General features: G+C 45.6%; 1 protein-coding gene across 2 annotated transcripts in view; it reads left to right on the top strand.

Annotated features, from left to right (window-relative positions):
- Mfhas1 (multifunctional ROCO family signaling regulator 1) overlaps positions 1 to 22,747 on the top strand; it is an 81,972-nt gene that overhangs the window by 36,153 nt on the left and 23,072 nt on the right. The gene's annotated exons all lie outside the window — the stretch shown is intronic.

Genomic DNA, 22,747 nt, shown 5'->3' on the forward strand with positions numbered 1-22,747 from the left:
TATTCTACACGGAATACCCCATCAACAGCTTGGCTTGGCATGCTAATGGTTAAAGCAGTGGGAATTGGCAATCTACCTTTCTTTCAGTATTGTCAGGAATGTGGAATTTTAGTTAGTAGTGTTTTTTTCTGGAGGTGTGGAATGTGCAAGCAGTTTACTGCAAACTGCCTCATGCATATGTAATTGTAAGGAGATGTCCTCATGAAGATGTTATTAGAGGACAAGTCTCAGCACAAGTTGTTTGTATTTCCCAACATTGTAGCTTGTATTTTTTTTTTTTTTTTTTTTTTTTTACAGTTTGAGTAAATCCTTTCTATTTCAGAACATTTGTCTCTCCAGATAATTCTGTTTATTGGAAGCAAAACCCCAAAACCCGTGGTTTCCCCTTTCAGGGAGGCCTTGGGTATTAGTTACCTTCCTGTTGCTGTGACAAGACACCACAAAAGAAAGTTTATTAGGTTTGCCATTCCAGAGGGTTAGAATCATCAGTGGCAGAGCAAGGCATGGAGGCAGGGGAGGGAAGCCAGGAACTCACATTTTGAACAGCAAGCGCGGAGTAAAATGAGTGAACTAGAAACAGCATAAGTTTAAACTCTCAAAGCTCATCTCTGGTGACATCTGTCCTATGCCTCCTCAAATAGTGCCACCGACTGATCAGGTATTCAGATGCCCAAGACTACAGGGACATTACACTCAAATCACAACGCCTTGTCATCAAAATGCTTGTTGGCCCTGGCGCATTCATTTCACAGTGATTTAGGGTTGCTTCTGAGCTCCTGTGGTTGTCCCTGAAGCTTCTCTTGAATGGGATGTCTTTGTAACAAAATTTAAATTGTAATAACTATGAAAATGAAACATATTTTAGGTTTATTTTATGTTTATGAATACTTTCCTGAATGTGTGTACATGTACCAGATGTGTGCAGTGCCTACAGAGGTCAGAAGAGAGTGTTGGAGCCCCTGGGACTGAAATCATGGATGGTTCTGAGCTGCCATGTGGGTGCTGGGAACTGAACTTTGGTCCTCTGAAAGAACACTAAGTGGTCTTAACCAATGAGCCACTTCTGCACCCCCCCCCAAGCAAAGCATGTTTGTTTCCATTGCATAGTATTAGAAATAATACAAATCCTTTCTGCTGATATTTTGCTTGTACAAATAAAGCCTATCTGAAGATCAGAGAGTGGTGCTAGCCACTAGCTAACCAAAGAGGTCTGAAGGTCTGTACAGACAGACATGAAGTGAGGTGGCAGAAACAGGGAGTGAGATGGCTGGGTTGACAGAGGATATAAGTGGGAAGAAACAGGAACTCACTTTGTAGACCAGGCTGACCTCCAACTCACAGAGATCTGCCTTCCTCTGCCTCCCAAGTGTTGGGATTAAAGGCGTGCACCACAACTACCTCCAGACCTCTAGAGAGGAGCAGGCTGAGAGTAGAACATCTGGAATTACGTGGGAAACCTGGTTGGCTTTCACTGTAGGAACTATGAAAAGCTCAGTCATCTCACTCTGTCTCCATGGAGACAAGTGTGCTTCTGTTATGTAGTCCCAGGGCCACACTAAACTTAAGACATGGAATGTTTAAGTCAAGGAAAGAAAACCTCAGGGTCAAGACCAGAAAAGGCAGTAAGAAGAATACATTCCGGAAGCCGGGAGCAGGCCTAGTGGAAGGTCACCTTTGAGAAACTGTGTCTGTGTGAGCGCATTCCAACACAGGCTTCCAGATGCCTTTTGCTTCCTTTTATTCCTGAGTGAGGCAATGACTGAGCATGCTTCCTCATGGAGACATGACTGCCCTGTGTGCTGGTATTGATGTTACAAAATAGGGATCTGGATTTTTCTTCTGCTTTATAGATCGATCAGTCATCATTTTATCAATATTGATTATCCACCGTGGACACGTTCTAATTTTGTTTTGCTCTTTGGGACTGGGAATTAAATCCAGAATCCCATGCTTGATTAAGTACACAGTCTGTGACTGACCTGTAATGCTAGCCCTAAGTTTAATTTTTTGTGTAACTATCTCTGAGAGCATTAAGGATATCCTGCCTATATGTGAAAAATGCCTCTGAAGGCATAGGGGTGTGTGTGTGTGTGTGTTGTGTAGGTGTAGGTGCATGCAAGTGGGGAATCAGGACAATGTTGGGCATCCCTCTCTGTCACTGTTCTATTCTCAAATGACAGGGTCTCTCACTGAACCTGGAACTGGGCTGCCGGCTAGCAAGCTCCATCCAGCAACCCTCTCATCTTTGACCCTCACAGCACTGGGGTGACAGGCAGGTGTGTGGCCTTGTCGAGCTTCTTTTGTGGTTGTTGATGATTCATGGCTTCTACTTCTACCCACTGAGCCACCTCCCCAGTGGTTCCTGGTTTTTGCTTTTATTACTTCTCATAAAAAAATAAAGAACAAAAACTATTTATGTATTCTTTATGACTTGCACACCATGTATGTAAATCCCATTCATCTCCCTGTCCCTTTGAGTCCACCCTCCTCCTTGTAAACTCCTCCTGGAAATAAAATAAAAATTGAGAGAAGACAAAAAAAAAAAAAAAAAAAAAAAAAAAAGAAAAAGAAAAAAGGAAGACAAATCTCCCCATGGAATCCCTACTGTGGCACAGTAGATCACACAGTGTACCCTTTAGTCCCTTTAGTCCATATATCTTTACTTGCAAGGGATCAATTCTGGGCCCTCACAGGAACTCCTCTTGGATACCCTGTTGTTGCCCTGTTGTGGATATCCTGCAGCTTTCTATCTGTAGGACCAGCCCCTTCATGTGCTCTAGCAGATCATAGATGGGGTGGATTTGGGGCTGGCTGACTCATAGCCCTGGTTCTGGGCCTGGATGTTTGCAGGGTTGGCCAGCCAGCTCTCCCCCATCCTCACCACCAGGGTGAACTCTCCAGTATTGCCCCAGCTAGTTTACCCAATGGAGCAAGGAGCAAGGGGCAGAGGGCTGGTTCAGGGCTGGCCCTTCCACACCTACACCATCAGGGCCAACTGTACTGTGTCGCCCAGGCAAGGTACCCGGCCTGCTGTCTGGCCAGTGAGGGGCCAGCTTTATCATCTGTCACAGGTGGTGAGGGGTGGGGAGGGGGGAGGGCAGCTCTCCCTTGTTCATGCCACCATATAGCAGATGAGGGGTGGAGTCAGATCTCCTACCTTCACATCCTCAGGGCAGGCTCACCCATGCTCCCCTGTTGACAGAAGCAGCTGTGCTGTGCTGTGCTGTGCTGCCCAGGTGAGGCATGAGGTACAGGCTCATTTTCCCCAGTGCTGCAGCTGGTGAGGGGCTGGGTCAGCTCCTCCCTCACCCTTCCCACAGGTGGCTAGGGGTGAAAAGAGGCATCTTTTCTCACCTACAACACCACATGGCAGACGGGAGGGGGGGCCGTGAGACTAGTCCTTCCACACAACCCTCCCTCATCTTCCTCCTACCTCCCTGCTGCAAACAGGATCCGCTCTATTGTGCTACCCAGGTGAGGTGTACAACATTCTCCATTCTCCCTAGTGCTACAACTGGTGGGGGGCACAGCCAATTCTCCCTAGTGTTGCCACCAGTGAGGGACAGGGCCAACTCTGTACAGCTCTAGCTTTCTCAGCCTTCGGTGGTAACAGGAGTCAGGGATATCAACAAAGTTCATGACTGTGGCAGACCATGGACTCACACATGGGCCTTGGCAGCAGCCCAGGCCCAGACTTCACCATGGCCCAGGGTGATAAGCAAGCTACCCACTTCAACCCATTCCTCATGGCATTCATCTCTTCAGATCTGCTTCTTTCTGCAGATCTCTCTCTCTCTCTCTCTCTCTCTCTCTCTCTCTCTCTCTCTCTTCCTCCCTCCTTCCTTCCCCCTCTCCCTCTCCCAACCCCTTCCATGTAATAGTGCCTAGCTGCTGGGAACCAGGTGGGACCAGGTTTTCTCCTTGGGGCCTGGAGCAGGTCACCCCAAGTAGGCATGTGGGTCTCCTGCTCCTGCTCAGTCTCAGTGTAATAGCCTTTTCTTCTTCCCTCCCTTCCTCCCTCCCTTCCTTCCTTTCTTTCCTTTCCTTTTTGTTTTTTCTAGTGACCCAGGAAATTCTGCCATTGGTTCAGTTTGGAACTGTGATTAAAAAAAAAAAAAAAAGCAGTTAAAGTGCTTTTAAAAAGAAAAACCAAAAGACAGGGTTTCTTTGTGTAACAGCTCTGGCTGTCCTGGATCTCATTGTATAGATAGGCTGGCCTCGAACTCAGAGATCTGGCTGCCTCTGTCCCCGAGTGCTGTGGTCAAGGTGTTGCACTACCACTGCCCAGCTTAAAGCACTACTTAAGAGCTCTCTCCTTGCAGTTGACAGCAGGCCAGTTATGTCTATCTCCACCCGTAAGGGAAATGAGCTCATGCTTGTATTCCAGTACATTGGTCCATTTTATCTGATCTCATAGTTTCCTTCTTGTTGTCATTAAAATGAGTTCTTCTCTTGCTTGAGTTTTTTTTTTTTCCCTTGCTCTTTTTCATATTTTCATCCCCAAATTGCTTTGTTGTGCAGATCCTGTTTAAGCTTCCTTCTAAAATATACCAAATAACCTAAATGCCAAGCATTAGCACTTAAACTTGCTTCTTAGCCAGTGGCTATGGAGTAGGGTTAGTGTCAGGTACAGTGGAAGGGGCTGAGGCTGCCTCAGTGATGAACACAGAACAGTGGTCCTACACCTCAGGAGCCGAGAATGTAGGGCTTCAGGGAAGGAAGGCTGGTGCTCCAGAGTAGACATATAGTCTAGGATGAACTTGAGGGTGTGCAATACAGAGTCAGCACATAGAGGTGAAGGGCAGTGCAGAAAAGACCAGGGAAGGAGGCACCCAGAGCACACATCTGTGTTTTTACAAACACTGCAGCTTTGGATGCAGAAGGTGGCCCTAAGCCAGTCCTGCCTCCTCAGAGGTACACACACACACACACACACACACACACACACACACACACACACACAGAGAGAGAGAGAGAGAGAGGGAGGGAGGGAGGGAGGGAGGGAGGGAGGGAGGGGGAGAGGTGCTGTTTTGTTCTAGATCTCAGATAAGCTGTGAACACAAAGTCAGGTTAATTTTAAACAATGATAGGAGCAGAGTCTGCACCAGTGCATATTTTATTTGTGATTTTGTAAAGAAAACCACTGAAGTGTGACGAGAACTGTATTTTAAAGAAGAGTATATTGTTTCCTGCAATGAATACATGACATTGAACCTGTCTGCTATCAACATCTGTGAGTTCTCTCTCTTTTTTTTAAACTTATTTCAAACATGCAATCCTCCTGCTTCATCTGGATGACAGTACTTTCCTTCTAGTTTTTTTTTATGCATATAGAGTATTTTTTATTTAATTTTATATAACAAAGTCCAATTAAATGAAAACAAACATTTATACACAATATTTGGGAATTTGGGCGTCGTTCTTTCCAAACTACTTCCTGCTGGTAAGGGGCGCTGTCTTGGGGGATTCGAAGAAGATTCAGATATCCTAGCTGTAGTCTGTAGGGCTGTTTTGTCCAGCTGTTTTTTCCTTCTAGTTTTAAGGGAAATAGTAATAACTGATCAGTGACTATTTGACCATTTAGGGTCAGACAGTTTCAGGGGACTGGTAGGGGAAGATTCTGGGCTCCTCCTGGCTGATTTCTTCCATCTCTTTGAATGCTGAGGCTGAGACTGAGACACCCCCTCCCCATCAGTGTTCCCAGAAAAGGTTGTGAAAGGACAAATGCTGCAGGGGTAGAGGCTCTGTGTTCCTGTCATTCACCATGAGTGACACCTGGGCACTTAGGTAGAATCCCAGAGAAGAGGAGACTTTTACTTCTATTAAGTAGACCCTACAACTGCTTAGGAAATAGCTTTCTGCTCTTCTCCCTGTATCTCTTTGGGCAGACTGTTCTGCTTCAGAGATTGTGAAAATGAATAGTTCCTGACTTCTCTATCACTGACAACAGTTAAGTTTAGTAGATCTTGTTTAAGACTGGGAATGTATGCATGAGGGAGACGATGTCTGGGGACCAGGCATAGGGGAAAGGTGGGGAGATGAACTGGCCCCTCCCCTGTTTCTAACTGCCATGGTCTGTCACCCCAGACTCATCTACACTCTTTGTAGTTCTCTCTTTGGAACCTGAGCATCTCTCCCCTTCTCTAATTCTTTTGGTGAACATCAGACACCCATTTTCTTGTTTAATTTTCCATTAGTGAAAGCTGCTAATTTATCAAGAGGGAGAGATGATGGGGAATGCAGTCATGTGCATGTGCATGCCCCAGAGCACTGGTTGAGAAGGACTGTAGGCAGTGCCCTCAGGTGGCTTAGGGATGGTGTAAATGGTTAAGTGGTGAGTGCTTCTCAAACCTTACTGTGCTGGGAGAGAAGCTGGGGAGAGCATTCCATGGGTAAGAGTACTTGCTGCCTGAGTTCATAGCATGTTAATGAAGATAAATAAAAACACCCAGATGCAGTTGCATGTACTTGTAACCTCAGCCTGTGGAGGTTGGACCCACAAGTATTGCTGGAGCTTGCTAGCTGCCAGCCTGGCTCCATGTTCAGTGAGAGACCTTGTCACAAAGGGATGAGTCTCCTTTGGTCTCTGCATGTACACACAGGCATGTCCACTCATACTCCTGTGTGTGTGTGTGTACTACCTGTATACACTATAAATACACATGTACACACAAAAAATGCAAAACACAGGAAACAAAGCAAAATGAAAAACCTGCAAAAAGAACCCCCAAACTTAGCCCCGAACCAAGGGTCAGGACCAGGGCTGCCATCCCAGGTCAGTGTTTCTGAGCAGCTCCAGGTGAAACAGCTTCTCTGACTGTGGTGCTAGCATTTAGCAGGATTTACATCTGCCTCCAGGTCACTTTGAAGCTATGATTCCCTGTTTGGAGAGGAAGTGATAGTACCTAAAATTAGATTCTGCCATTGTAGCCACTCCAGAAATGAGGGTGGAGTGTGCTTCCCCTTTAGGGGCTTCCCTTGAAAACCTGCACCAGGCAGTCCCGTGGCTCAGGCCAGGTCATTGAAGAGGAAGAGCCTCTCTGGGCTCTGCTACACATTTTTGCTCTAGAGGCAGACCCTAGTTATTTTTAGCCAGAAGCCTTGCTGAGCCTCGGGCAAGGTTTATTTCTAGTACTAGTACAGAACACACATCCTTCTTTAAAAAAAAAAAAAAAAAAATGCATAAACCCTCACACGGAGTTGCCAAAATAGGATGGCATATTTTATAAAAATACAAAGCAGCATAGGGAGTGGTTTGTTCAGGTTGTCTTTTGTCTTGTTCAGCATATAGGGAGTCAAGGGTGCTGTGAAATAAATGAGGTTTCGTGGGGAGTGTGAAGTGAAGTCTGTTTTCTATTAGGTCTCTGCAGCCTGGAGAAGCTCTCTGAAGCCTTTGGGCCTTGGAGTTAGCATTGCTAAAGGCCTCTTCTGTTGGGTGGGCTTGCTTCCGAACAGGGGTTGGGTGATTTGTCTATGGTGAGTTTATTCCTACCCAAAAGAAAAAGCATCCAATGCAGCCCCCCATCAATTATTGCTTTCCCTTGTTTGTGTGGTGTTGGGGCTGGAGCCCAGACATACATTTGTGCTAAGCATGTGCTCTGCCATTTCCCAGATACACATGCATGCTTAAGCATGGGCTCTGCCACTTCTCAGATGCACATGTGTGCTAAGCATGTACTATGCCACTGAGCCACCTAAGATCCCTTCCATGTTTTCAACAAATGTTAAGAGATGTTGTATATTTAGCTTGATGATCTTTATTAGGCAGTTTTGCTTTGTAATTACCTTTCACTCAATTGCTTTCTAGTTATGGGGGGGGGGTAAACGGAGACATTTATGTTGCATATAATGGGGATTCTTAATATCTGAATATACATATGTACGTATAAAATATCATGGGTTGGGTTGTTTGCTTTTCAAATGGAGATGTTTGTACATTTGAACATAGTCTTTGGGATCCAGACAGTCTTGGATCAACTCTGAAATAATACACTTCCTATGCTTTGCTTAAAGCATATCCAATGTGGAAATACACTTTTATAAGATGTGGATCATTTTCAAAGCATTTCTAATATGTTCTTTATATGCAGAGAGAGTCTTCCAGGCTTTTTAAAGTGTTAGCTTTTACACCCACCTTTGATTGCACAGGGCAGGGCTTTCAGGCAACTACAGGCATAGTAGAAGCATCGTGGGTACAATTTGAGGGGTGGGCAGGGATTCTAAGTACCAGTGGCATCTGATTACCTGACTAATATCATGTTCCCTAAAGGAACATCTAAAAAGACCATGTTTGTAAGAATTGAGAGTCTCATTTCACTTGTACCTAGGGTCTGTTTGGGGATGGTGTCATCACCAGGCAGGCCTGCTAGTGACTGATGATGTCATGACTGCCAGAGTTCTTATGCTCAGGGCAGCATGTGCAGGTGTCCATCTTATTGCATCCACTGAGTCTTCTTGGTAAAGGAGCTTAGATATGTTGTGATGAGCAGCAGACTTTTAAGTGTTGAGCTACACCCTGTATGCATATATGTATATTTTTATTTTATTCCTGTACTGTGGCCAAGAGAAAATGAATCAGTCACTAGAAAGGCTAAGGATAGTCTTTCCTTCCTTATGCTTATTTTGAGCTGACATCAAAGTTATCCAAAATTTACTCCTCAGGGGAAGGCCAGATGTAGGCAATTATTCCTACCAGGTCTTTATTAACACTAAGTGAGATGTCCTTTGTTTCTTAGGAATGGTTAGATTCCATGAGGTGGTTTTTACTCCGTAGGCTTTGATAGAAGGACACCATGGGAGTTTTCCCCTGATATTTATTATAAGCAAGCATGGATAAAGTAATTCAAGTCAACTCAGTAAGCATCAGTAACACTGCCTTTGATTGACAGGTCCATAATAATTTGCCTAATCTGTTCCTGCATCATCACCAGAATTCAGTTGGGACACTAAGTGGCTGACCTGAGAGTCTGTGGCAAGTGGTTAACGTGAAGGGACTCAGTTCATAATCTGTGGAGTCACTTTCTCCTAGCAAAGGGTCCTTTCTGGTTTCCGTGTTATGGCAATATGGCTTGATGACTGTGACAGCTTTGATCCACATAGCACTTTGCAATTTGACAGAACTTTACACAAATTCCACTTGTTCTCCAACAAATAACACCTTTAAATTACTGATCTTGGTGGCATTCAAGAGGAAACGTTTATTTTTCTCCATTAAGTTTTGCATCTAAACCCTTTAATATATCCTTAACTTTTTTTTTTTAATTCTCTCCTTGGTTTAAATTTGAGGTGAAAACCTGCAATATTTAATTTTCATATATTTCCTATGGGAAATGGGTTTATTGGTTCAGACTGAATTTTGCACTTATTTATTGTGTGTGTGTATGTTGTGGGGGCACTCACTCATGCCAGTGTTTGTGGGAACAGAGAGCAAGTCGGGTGTCAGTTCTCTCCTTCCACCAGAGGGTCCTGGGGTTGGAACTAACTTGCCAGGCTTGGTGTCAGGGCCTTTACTCTCACAGCCATCCATCTTGCCAGCCCAAGGTGTCATACATTAGGTGCAAGCATTGGTAGAGGTGAGAACTCTTTAGTGGCTGGCTGCTTTGCTTCTCTGATCTTCAGCTTTTACCCCAATATCTGTCCTTGTGTTCTTACTATTTGTGCTATAGTGGTCCTTCCTAGAAGTAAGCATGAGAAAACACATTAAACCTCATTGTTTAAAAATGGGAGTTAAAAAGATGACTCAGTGAACAAAGGTGCCTGCTGCCAAGCAAGCCTGATGGTGCATGACATATCTGCCGCATGTATGCATACAGCACCCTACTGTGGAGTGTTGAAGACAGCCCAGTCTCTGCATTCTACATGGGACAGATTCACAATGGTGGATGAAAAAGCTGGCTCAGGCTTTATAGCATGCATGTTAAAATAAAGATTAGAAGATGATGTGTTAGTGTAGAAGATCGCTATACTGGCAAAGTTATATTTGAATGAAAATGTCCTTGTATGATCCGGTACTATGTACAGTGAGAAAAGAAATAGAGCAGAAAAATAAACAAGAAAGACAGCCTAAAGGGAGTGTATTTTCCTTGTGAATAGGAAGCCCACATCTGTGGTCCAGAGTTGGCACGGAGCGATGGTTCTCAGCCTTCCCAATGCTGCCACTCTTTAGTGCAGTTCCTCATGTCATGGTGACCCCCAACCATAAAATTACTTTGTTGCTACTTCATAACTATAATTTGCTACTGTTATGGATCATAATGTAAATATTTGTGTTTTCCAATGATCTTAGGTGACTTCTGTGAAAGGGTCATTTAACTCTCAGGGGGTCACAACCCACAGGTTGAGAACCACTGGTTTAGTCTCCTGTACTGTCTGTTCCTGGCTTGCATGCTATTTTTCTGTTCTGCAATCATGCTTTTGGGATCTCAGAGCTCATGGCTGCAAGGTGGTTACATTCTTTTTTTCTTTTTCTCCTTCTCCTCCTCTTCCTCCTCCTTCTTTCTTTTGGTTTTTTCAAGGCAGGGTTTCTCTGTATTGTTTGGAGCCTATCCTGGAACTACTCTGTAGACCAGGCTGGCCTCAGACTCGCAGAGATCTGCCTGCCTCTGCCTCCTGAGTGCTGGGAAGGTGGTTACATTCTACCAGACCTCACATGTGGACATCCTGGAAGGAAAAGGGTGTAAGAGGGAAAAAGGATTAAGAAGCCCCCCAGCCGCCTTGTGCCTAGACTTTATTGGCTAGAATTGCCCACACCCACAGCTTCCCAGACCTGCACAGGAATGTGTGAATGCAAAGGTTTTAGTTAAGCTGTGGTCTCTCTTCACACACAACCCAAGGTTCAGGGAATGTGCAAGAAAATGAGAGGGGGTGCTAGGCAAGCAGGAAAGGTGTGGGATGCAAACAGCCTCGCATCTGTGTCTGTTGACACTGAGAGATGAATCAGCAGTCACTTTTACAGAATGGCTGCCAGTCAAGAGGAAGACCGACAAGTATTTTTCACTTTATATTGTTCTTTTCCGCTGAGATTTTGCTTTTAAACAATGAATGTGTGTTGGCTTTAAAGGAAGGAAGTTGGTAGGAAGTTGACATCAGTCCATGAGGGGCAGCTGTCCAGCCAGTTATTCTGAGCTGGGTCATGGAAGATGTGTCTTTAACTTTAGCTGTCCAATGAGTGTCTGCTGTGGTCCCCCCTATCTTAGAGCCATCTCCAGTTAAGAGTACAATCCCAGGGGCAAAGAAGAGGGAAGAGTCAGTCTGTTCTGTCAGGAAAAAACATCCACAGCCCCAACAGCTCCTTTGTGTCCCTGTGGATGCCGGTGTTGAAGATGTGGCCCCAGTTCTGAAGACCGTATTTGGTTTTGGGGAGGGGACTTTTGAGGAGGTAACGAAGGCTAGGATTGCTCATCATCCAACAAGGCTGCTCTCCTCATTAAAGTGGAGACAGGATACACTATATGAAAGGAAGCCTCCCCTACCTCCCAGAAACAGGGAAAGAAGAGGAGATGCTGTTTCCCAACTAGCCAGAGAGGCTTGCGGAATCCAGCCCTGCCCAGCATTCATCCTCATTAGACACTAAACATCCATTTAACCCTGCAGCTTGCGGACTATCACAACAGCCTGGCATGGGAGCTGAGACTTTTAGCCCTTCCTGCTTTAGGGAAGATGTTCATGATCTTTTTTGCATTGTGTTGTGTTGTTTGGAAAATGGGATAGGGCTTGCAGATAGGGCATGGCCCAGCATGAACTGACAAGTACTGTACTCCTGAGCATCTTTAATCCAGGAGGGTAGTTTTGTGTTTTGCTGGCTCCCCAGGAAAGCATGTCACTAACCATGTCTGCCACCTCTTCCCCCTTCCCTGGTGTTTGCAGGGAGTCTGATCTATCCAGTGGGTGAGGAACAAGGAAGCAAGAAAACTTTCTTCAGGGCCTTGATGCTGAGAACTCAATTGTCTGGTTCCTCCAGACTGCCCACCTGGGGCCTGATCCATCAGGCTTGCCTAGCTTCAGAAAGCCTGGGTATCCTCCTGAGTGCCTGAGCCCTTGACTGGCTTCTGGCTGCTAAGTCTGTCCTGATCAGAATGTTGCTTCTTTTAGAGATGGCCAGTGTCTCTGTTGTGGGTGAGATGTGAGAGCAGGAAACTGCATTGTATGAGTTACCCTGGAGTTGGACCAGGGCCTTGTGTGTGTTAGGCAGGTCATCAGCCACCAAGCTGTAGTCCTGGTCCCCCAGGGTCACCTTGGAACACATACTGTCAGGAAGCATCCTGTGCTCTCCTGTTTTCCCTCCCAGAACCCAAAGATTTTACAGGTACTACGAAGATGTTCCACCACAGAGCTATACCCCAGGTCTTTTCTATCTTTGTTACAAGGCAGAGTTGCACAGTATAGTCTTGGACTCACTATGTAGCCCAGGCTAGTCTCAAATGTGCAATCCTCCTGCTTTAGCCTCTTAAGTAGCTGGATTCTGTGGATATTCTGATGGAGAAGAAAGGGGCTTGTGTATGCATGTGTATGGTGTGTGTGTGTGTGCGTGTGTGTAAGTGTGTGTGTGTGTGTGTGTGTGTGTGTGTGTGTGTGTTACAAAGTACCATAGCCCTTGAAACCCTCATTCTAGCACTCTGGTTTGAGATAGTCCCTAGCCAGGGCCAGAAGACCCTGCCACAGCCTGCAGTATTCTAAATTATCTTCCCCAGGGCTAATGAGGGCCTGGCATGGGCATCCTGTGCACCAAGAGGAGCCAGCGAGGATTGCATCTCTGGCAAGGATATCTAAAGATGCACAGAGTGTGGAATATGAGCAGTCAGCTTCCTCCAGGAGGTAGCCCTTCCTCTTCAGCCTGCCTGCTGTTTACTGACTTTCCCGGGAAGTGGGACTAGAGTGAGGATAGGGCATCCTGTCTGGTCAGGAATCAGAACAGAGCAGCTCCAGTGATGTAAATATTTAGGTCTGGCTCAGAGGTGTGGAGTGGTGAGCACCTGGGTCCTGTTTTGCTAAGTGAGGAATGAAAAATACTTACACAGAAGAGTTCCTACCTATAATCCCAACTGGGCTGCAAACAGTCTGTTTTGGCTCTTCTGGGGGACCTACCACCCAGCACTCAAATAAAGCACACACAGAGTCTTATTATTACTTACAAATGCCCAGCCTTATCTTGGCTTGTTATTTGCCAGCTTTTCTTAGTATAATTAACCTGTCTATCTTTTGCCTCTGGGCTTTTCTTTTCTATTCCTGTATACCTTTCTTTCTATCTTACTCCTCTGTGTCTTGCTGTGTAGCTGGGTGACTGGGTAGGTGGCCCCTGATGTCTTTCTCTCCTTGTCTTCTTCCTCATTCCTCCTGCAATTTACCCCTCTTCCTGCCAGCCCCACCTATCCTTGTTCCTGCCTTGCTATTGCCCGTTCAGCTCTTTATTAGGACCACCAGGTGTTTTAGACAGGCACAGTAACACAGCTTCACATCCCTGGGTGGAGGGGGAACTTTGCTGTGATGGAGAACAGTGGTAAGCCTTCTGCGTGAGCACTCAGTCCGGATTTGTTCTCACAGGCTAAGGTGGCAGGCTTAGCTGCTACTCCTTTCCATTTTCTTTTTCACCCAGCCATAGCCACTGTGGGTCTGCTAAAATGTCACAGGTTGCCCTTCTTGGGACACTGAATGGTAAAAGGGTGCTGAGGCAGACTTAGGGAAGTGGCAGGAAGGTGGATTGAGGGAGCCAAGGATATGGTTGTGTGCTCAGTTTCAGAGATTGCAGTACTTCACACTGAATTCACAAGGACTTGAACTTGAGACACCTAGAAAATTAAGTAGCACATGTATCTGAAAGGTATTTTAATCCATCACTGACTATTGAAATGAAGCCAATTGTCATCAACAAGTTCAGTCTCTTCCTTTTAGAGCTGACGTTGAGCTCCAAGGGTGCATGATTGGCCAGAGAGGAGTTAGTTGCAAGGCAGCACTGGAGCCCAATGCTGCAGCCCAGCTTTTGCCGTTTCCTCTCTGGCAGGGATGTCTACCAGGCTTCCTCAACAGGATTCTCTGGGTAGAAAAGAAAAAAGTTCATCATAGAGCCAAGGTTTCAAGAGGGTTTTTTGTAATAACTTACTAGAGCCATGCAATAACTTGCAAGTACTAACAGCTGTCAAGAAAGGCTCACACTCCTTGAAAGCTGTGTTTAACTACTATGGCCTAGTCAGAGCAGATGAGCTAATCTGAGGTAGGAAACCAGGGTTCTGGTGAGGGGCGAGCAATCTCTAGAGTCTAAGGGCAGGAAAAAGACTGCAGCTTTTCCTGGGGGCTAGCCCGTGTCACCTTGCTTCTGTCCCATCCCAGGTTCAGTGTCTGTCTACAGTGTCCTCGGGTTGTGGGCACATCCTATCTTATTTTAGTTGTCACTTTCCCCTCAGTCCATCTGAGACCCTGTGCCCATCTCACTTCTCTGGCTTCTTCTTGGCCACTTGTCCCATTGCAACTATCCCCATCTCGGTCCTCTATCCCCATCTCGGTCCACTTACTCCCACTTTGGTCCCCTTTTCCATCCGAATCCAATGTGTCCTTATCCCAGCCCCCCCAACCCCATCTGAGCACACTGTTCACATCTTAGTTTCTTAACTTGCCTTGGTCCTCTGTCCCCATCTTGGTTCCCTGACTCACTTAGGTCCTTCATTATCCTCAGTCCCTAACTTGTCTCATTCCTCTGTCCCCATTCCCGTGGCCCATCTCCATTTCAGTCTCCTGTCCCCTCCCACAGACAAGTACCCTGTCTCCATCTAAGCTACTAGACTTGCTGCACCCTCCCCCCATCATCCCCCTGTGTCTCTTGCTGCGAGCATAGCTGCATTGCCCCCTTCTCCCCAAACATCTCTCTGCAGTCACATAGTGCTAGGAGTAGGTTTTTCCCTGTAGCAAGTCTGGTCCCACCACCACGCCAGCCCCAAATAACACACAGAGACTCTGTATTAGATATAAAGCTGTAGGCCAGTTACTAGTTTCTTATCAGCTAGCTCTGTCTTAAATATTAACCATTTCTATTAATCTAAGTACTTCCACATGGTCTTATCTTACTGGAGAGAGGGGCTGGTATTCTTCTCTCTGTCAGTCCACCATCTTGGATCTCCTCCCTCTTACTTTCTCTCTCCTCCTAGTCTCCTAGTCCTACCTATCTTGCTTTCCTATTGGCCAACAATGCTTTATTAATTAACCAATACTAGAAACATATTTACAGAACGACATCTCCCATCAACATAGGACCTGAACACCTCCTCCTGCCTCTTAGCTTCAGTCACTCCCCCATCAGATTAATTTTGTCTCTCTCTCCAGTTCCTTACTCCCTGGGGATCAGTGTGACTGTTGTGCTACAACCCTTTCCCCCATCCTGTGTGTTGCTGCCACTGTAGCCTGCTATAGCCTTGCAGCCAGGGTCACTGGGAACTCCTGGTAAACACTTGTCTGTGTTAATCCCACCCGATCCTTGCAACAGCCCCATGGACAGAAACTCAGGGCAGATCCATCAAACCCGTTGCCAGGGACCCACTGATAGAATGTAGTAGGTCCGCAAGCCACCCCCTGCTGATGGTGGTGCACTGCCCCATTGATGCAAGGGTTATCTGAAGTTCATCAGCTCCTGTTCCAGCAGGTACCCTTATTGCGGGGCCCTTTTCCCATTTCAGCTGAACTTCCAAGGCCTCCAGTGCCCCCAACACTCCGCTGATGGTGCCCCCTTGCAGCATGGCTGCAGGAAAGCAGAGCTCATCTGTCCTGTTATGCTTGGGTGCCTGCTTTGCATCAGTGTCCTTGTGCCATGGTCCCCTGTAGGGTCAACACAGGTCTCTGGAACCTAAGCACCATGGGCTTTTCAACAGTCAGTATGACAGGGCTCGCTGCTGCTAAGTGACTAATGGCTAGGTGACAGGTAAAGAGGGGAATCCCTGATGGAGGGGTAACTTCTGTCCCTGGATGGACAGACAGACAGACAATGAGGGGTTTTCTTATGATACTCAAACAGTGCACAGTGTAAAACTTAGCGACTGCTTATTTGTGGAATTCCCCATTTGACATTTTCAGACTGCAAGTAAAAGGAAGTTAAAAGGGAAGTGCCATCAGCCAAGTGTGACAACTGACTGCCTTAGGTGATTTCTAAAAAATATGGGCTGGGAAACTGCCTCCTGCTCACTGTGAACTCAGGCTTGAGTGTGGAGGAGCAGCTTCATTGCTATAATTCAATACCCCACAGACATACCTGAGGAAGTTTCAAACCATCGCTGCTATCTAGTGAACTTTTGAAATGCTACATCCCCTCATTAAACAGATTCATGTGGGGCTGTGGCATAATTGGTTGGTATTCTTAAAACCTCCAGCATCCAGAGAGACTTGGAACTGCCCCAAAGACCAAAAGTGTGTCTGGGATGTGAGCGTTTCCAAGCCAGCCTCCTTGCCTAGATATATTTGTGTTCTGCAGATCTGCCCAGCTGAAATCTAAGAACCAAGAAATGCAGGGTGGAAATAGGCTTAGTGTAAGTGCCGTTCCATTTCCCCCTCCCTGCCTTATTAAGATTCTCGGATCTGCTGCCAGGTGGCCTCAGAGGCATCTGTAAGCTTCCACAGGAGCCGCTAATCCCCTCCACCCCCATCCCAAGATCATTCTGTATCCCATCTGGCATCTGCTCCTGCACACCCTAGGGATGGGCAGGGAGTGGCTGCTGGGCCTGCAGACCCCTGGCAGGTGGAGAGTGTGTCCGTGTTACAATGGCCAGCTACTGTCCCTGCTCTGATGCACTGACTGACTCTCTTGTGCCTGCCAGCTTTGAGAGGTAGAAGGGAAGGGAAGGACAAAGAAACTAGAAGCTTCTCTGTGCTCCAGAGATTTTTCTCTACCACTAATGCTATCTTCTAATCTAATGTGTGGTTTGGGTTGGTAAAGTCAACCAGAGCCCTGGGTTATTTAATTCCACAATACAAAGGGCATTGAAACTTTTGCCTGGAATCACTTTCCATGCTGGGCCAGAGCCATCATTTCAAGGTCTTGCCAGAGGCTAGAGGTTGGTCAGGGGCACCATAGATATAGTTCTATCCTAAGACAAGGGGCAGGACCCAAGAAGGAGAGCCTGTTGACAACCATAGGGTTGTCCTGGGGATGTGAGAGTTCAGCTCCATGGAGATGTGAGGCTGTTGTTTAGGAAGGGGGGGTGTGTATAAGTTTAGTTTGTGTGAATGACTGGGAGTACATAGAAATTAGGTAATGTAGGCTCTTAATCACAAGTACACTTCGCTAACAGGGTGTGTCAGAGGAAAGAAACAAAGGTTGCAGTTATGCTCATTGTAAGAGTATATGAGGAAGAGAAGAAATCAACAAAATACCACTGTGTGGGAAAAGAAAAATGGTTGAAAAGCATAAGGAAGACACACACATCAGGCAAGCTTAGGAAGGAAAGGGAAAGGGAAAGTGAATATATTCTTTAAAAATCTGCCTATATTAACTGTTTAAACTAGCATATATGAACAAACCTTCATAGTAAGATATTTAAAAGATAAGCAATGAATCTGGAGAGGTGGCTCAGTAGCTAAGAGCACTGGCTGCTATTCCAGAGGACCTGGGTTCGATTTCTAACACCTACACTGTGGCTCATAACTCCCTTTAACTCCAGTTCCAGGAAATCCAGTGCCTTTTTCTGACTTCTGTAAATACTGGACAAGAATGTGGTACACAGATGTTCATGTAGGCAAAACACCCATGCCATAAATATGAAATAAAAATATTAATTAGCTGGGCGGTGGTGGCACATGCCTTTAATCCCAGCACTTGGGAGGTAGAGACAGGCACATATCTGTGAGTTCCAGGTCAGCCTGGTCTACAGAGCCAGTTCCAGGACAGGATCCAAGGCTATAGAGAAACCCTGTCTTGAAATTAATAAAATGTAACCCAAGTCATTGATATGAGTTCCTTTGACATTTTTATGACCATAATACCTGACAGAAGCCAGCGAAAAGAAGAAAGGTATACTTTGGCTCCTGTCTTAGAGGAGTTCAACCTGTTATCCTGGGAAGGGCATGATGCAGCAGCCTTTTATGAGGGTAGGACACAAGGGAGAGCTATTTGAGTCACAGTTAACCAGCACAGGGCAGGGACTGGAGCTAGGCATAAGTTTCAAAGGTCCACCCACCCCTCATTGATCTTCTTCTGCAGCCAGGTTCACCTACTAAAGCTTCCTCAACCTCCCTCCTAGCCACGTGATAGAGAACAAACATTCAGAATATGATGTGGGGGGCACATCAGATTCCAACCATGACACAGTTCCAGGGAGGACACGGAAATCAATTAAATGCATACAGTTGTTGAGTTAATTTTCTTTCTTCCTTTCTTTCTTTCTTTCTTTCTTTTTTTTTTTTTTTTTTTTTTTTTTTTTTTTTTTTTTTTTTTCTTGTTAGGTGATTTTGAGACAGGGGTCTCACCGTGTAGCTCTGTCTGTCCTGGAACTCACTCTGTAGACCAGGCTGGCCTTGAATTCACAGAGATCCGCCCAGCTCTCCTTTCCAATGCTGGGCTTAAAGGCACACACCACCATGCCCAGAAAGATTATTCTGAGTCTTACTTTTAGTAGGAAAATCTGTAAAAAAAAAAAAAAAAAAAAAACAAACAAACAAACAAAAAAAAAAAAACCAAATACAGAAAGTCTGATGAGGAAATGAACACCATCATTGCTCCTACCCACGCATTCCTTTCCTGGAATTCCTTGGTTTTGGCCTTGAATACATAGACACAGACACACAGACACACACACACACACACACACACACACACTGGGGGAGGGGGTGTCAAAGGATGGCATAGTATAAACACTGTCTTGTAACCTATTTTGAAGTAAAAAAAAAGTTCACCAGACACATCGTTGCTGCGTAGAGAGCTCTCCAGTCCTTTCTCAGCTGGCTGCCTAGTGCCGCCTTGTGAGAAATGGTTTTATCTAAGCAGCCTTCTACATGTGCTCCTGTTATCTGTCTTCCATTGAGGTTTAATAAGATCAGGAGAAACAGATAGGCAGAATCGATGTTTATTCAGGGAGAAATAACTTACAACATAGATAGATGAACACCAGCAGGTTCCTGGTCCCAAGGATGTCTCCAGATGTTCTCCTGTCCCTGTGCTGCAAGCAAGAGAGCTCCTGAAGCCCCTTCCTCAGACTTAGTTCCCCCAGGTAACATCCACCCCTGTCCCCACCCCCAATGAGTCTGGTCTGTGTCACAGGTGTGGACAAAGTGAATATCTCATTACAGTCCTCGGTCGTTTGCTCAGAACTCAGTGCTACAGCGGATCCTCGTATGTGGGTAGACCCCAAAAACAAATACCATGAAGGAGACTTGCTGAAGTCATTTCTGTAGAGGACACACACACACACATACCTCCCCCTGAAATGTATGAAAGAGTGGAATCCTCAGAGAACAAGGGCTGCTTTCGAGGTAGAATAGGACTGGTGTGGCAGACATGGAGATTTTTAGAGACGTAAGTGGGAACTTTGAATGAAGTGCTTGCTGCTTTCAATAATGACTGTGTTTCCAGAAGTTGCTGAAACTTCAGTTTTTACATTTTAGTTGAACAAGAAAGGAAGGAAGTAAACATTTATCAAGCTGCTGTTCTGTGCTGGCCCTAGGATTAGGTCAGTGAGAATGTTGTCATTTAAATTCCTTTAGCATTCCTATGAAATACAAAGTAGGCAATTTCTATCACAGTTAACAGTTAAGAGAAATGAGGTTCAGTGAACCCAGAAATTCCCAGTATCACAGTGGGTAAGAATATAAGTTAACTTTTCAACAGACAGACAGACAGACACACACACACACACACACACACACACACACACACACACACACACACTCGCACACACACATTCAGACACCAGTGCATTTTGCATTATGAAAACATCTGGAGATTCATTGAGCATTGAAGTGGGTATAAGACTAATTTCCACTAAAGTTTTCTTGTGACTCTATGTCTCAGAAGTCCCTTTCAGTAGGTTTGTGCAGTATATGTAGAAAAGACTTGCTGTTGGATTATATGAAATACCTTTAGCCATAAAGGGGCTGCATTCTCAAATAGTTCTTAATCCATGGCTGTCTCAGGGCTATATATTCTGCTCTGGTTGGACTTCCAGGCTGGTCCACAAAGCCCACAGTGTTCTGAAATATATTGGTGGCCATAATTCCTTCATGCCTTCAGTCCCTGGCAGAACACAGGGCTGAGATTGGAGACATGCAGGTTGGAGCTGTAGCCAGGGAAACAGGACAGACACACTCCTATGAGCTTGTGAATAGCAAGGCTGCCAAGAGACTGAGCTGGAATTCAAGGTATCAGGCAATGGGTACCTGACTTCATTGTCACTATTAGAGGTGCCAGTGTGGGGGGGCGGCTGAGGAGAAGAGGGCCAGTCACCAATTTTGAAAATCAAGTGTGAACTAGTGAGTGCCTGTATGTTTTCACTTTAAACAGCTTCATTAGATTATTTAGCATCCTTAGAGGGACACAGCGGAACTCTCCTTAACAGCACTTAGATGTAATTTGGTACAATCTCTCAGCCCCAGAAACAAAGTGCTTTTTGTTTTATTATTATTATTTCTTCCATTAATAAACTAAGGGCATTTTCCTCAATAGATAATAGAAACTCCTATAGTAGTTATTCATTTTTTTCAGTTCAATTTCTCAAAAAAAATGGTATTTTTTTTTTTTTAGAGCAGATGGAGGTAAAATAGTGCCCCACTGAACTAATTTTTTGAGACTGCTACTAACTTCTCATGTGCTTTGATCCACATGGAGCCACTGTCCTCACTCACACCACCAGCCTGATCTCCTGGGAGTTTGGTGTAATAGTGTTAGGTAAACGGTTGTGTTTCATGTTTAAGTTCTAACACTCCTAACCCGGAGAAAGGAGAGCAGGGAGCAGTCAGGCTTCCTGTGTTGATTTTGAGGTAGGTGAGCTGTTTACCCTAAATATCAGCTCTTCCATGTTTGCCCTTAGTAGTCCTGAGATACACATCCATTATTACTGCTTCCCCTCCAGAATTTATAACCATCAATTATCTTTAACTCTTTGGACCTACAGCATTTAACAGCCATTGGTAAATGATGGTGCCTCTCACTTATTAGATGCTAGGTTGTTAATATTAGTGCCACTTAGGTGACTGTATAGCTCCGACTTGGGTTTGATCCAACAGGACATTCTTTTATAACCATCCCAGTGGGTCCCAAATGCAATAGCCATAAATAGATGCTAGCAGAAGAATCTCAGACAAAAAGAGTGAGATGTACTTGAGTGACATTTCTGTTTTCCTGCAAAGGCAATCTGGGAGATGCCCCAGTTCAGTAGTGTGGAACTTGTGGAGACGAAAAGACACAATGTATTCTTCTTGTTGTCAAGCAATTTGCTGTTCTTGAAAACTGGTGCTGGCTGTACTGGTGTCCTCCTAAGTCTATATATGTGGATCTAAGACCCACTGCTATGATATTGGAGGGCAGAGTCATTCAGTAATGGTTAAGCCATATAGGGCTCCACACTCATGGTTGTATTGAATACCTTCATTAAAAAGTGTGAACAAACTACCCACCCACCCCTGCCACCCATTCAGCAACATGGAGCAGAGCAGAGAGTTCTTCACCTGATGGAGTCCCTGCCAAGAGGTGGTCTGTCAGGACAGCATCCTATTCTCTGGTGACCTCCATACTTATGTTCTGACCTGGGTGCTTTCAGGGCTGTCCCCTAGCTTTATCCATGTGGGTTTGGACATCTCCTGCCTGTGTTTGCTGATAGATATATATATATCTATATCTGAGAAATAAAGAGCTATGCATGCTGATATACACCTAAAACCCCGGTACTCCTGAGACTGCAGTCGAGGATCACTAGTTGGAGGGCAGCCTGGGCTCCATAGTGAAGCACATAGAAAGAGAACTCACTCTTGTTCACAGTTGCAGCTCTCAGCTGTCAAGGATAAGGAGCCTAAGGAGAGTGGGGATGTCCCTTCTCAGCCTGCTCATACATGTGGGTAGCATTCATGTGCGAAATAATGAAGCAATGCTGTGTCCAGGTTCCACTTGGCCTTGAAGCACTGTGTCTCACTCCAGGCCTGTGATCTTTCTGTCTTCCAACCCCTTAAGAAACATCCCCTCCTTCGATTTTCGTTTCTCCTCTTTGCTTTCTTCTGGGGAGAAGGGGAATGAAGTCACAGAAGTTCCTACTCCCTTGTTAGGAGACAAGAAGTGAATGCATGTTTCTGGGGAGCTCCCAGCCCCCTTCCTATTGCAGAGCCAGAAGGATGCTGATAAGGCCTCTGGGCCAGCAGCTCAAATTGCAAGCCATAAAACTTCCTTTTGCTTTCCACTAAACACTAATGCTGGAGAGGGAATCTTCCAGTCTGAACTCTTCCGCGCTGTCCACATCAAAGTCTCAGAGCCTGGAACCTTTTTCCGGAAATAGGTGACAGGCTACACACATGGGCTGTCACTTTTGAAAATGCTTCAGCCAGCAGAGCAGGCTTTTTATGATCTTGTTTGAGTGTGAGGAGAAGGGAGGGCTTTGGGGGGGGGGGAGGTAGGCTCTGCTCCCCCCTCCCCCTACCCAGCCCTCAGCACACTTTGATCTCCACTGCCTGTCTAATCCTCAGCCAAGTGCTCTGGAACTTTAGCCAGAGCAGGAAAAAGAGAAATAGTTTTCCTTTCTTGGGTGGATTTGTATTTATATAAACCCTTAGCCCTGAAAATAAGCCAAGTGGCAGG

This window comes from Phodopus roborovskii, unplaced genomic scaffold, assembly GCF_943737965.1.
Source record: "Phodopus roborovskii unplaced genomic scaffold, PHOROB, whole genome shotgun sequence".
NCBI classification, from domain to species: Eukaryota; Metazoa; Chordata; class Mammalia; order Rodentia; family Cricetidae; genus Phodopus; species Phodopus roborovskii.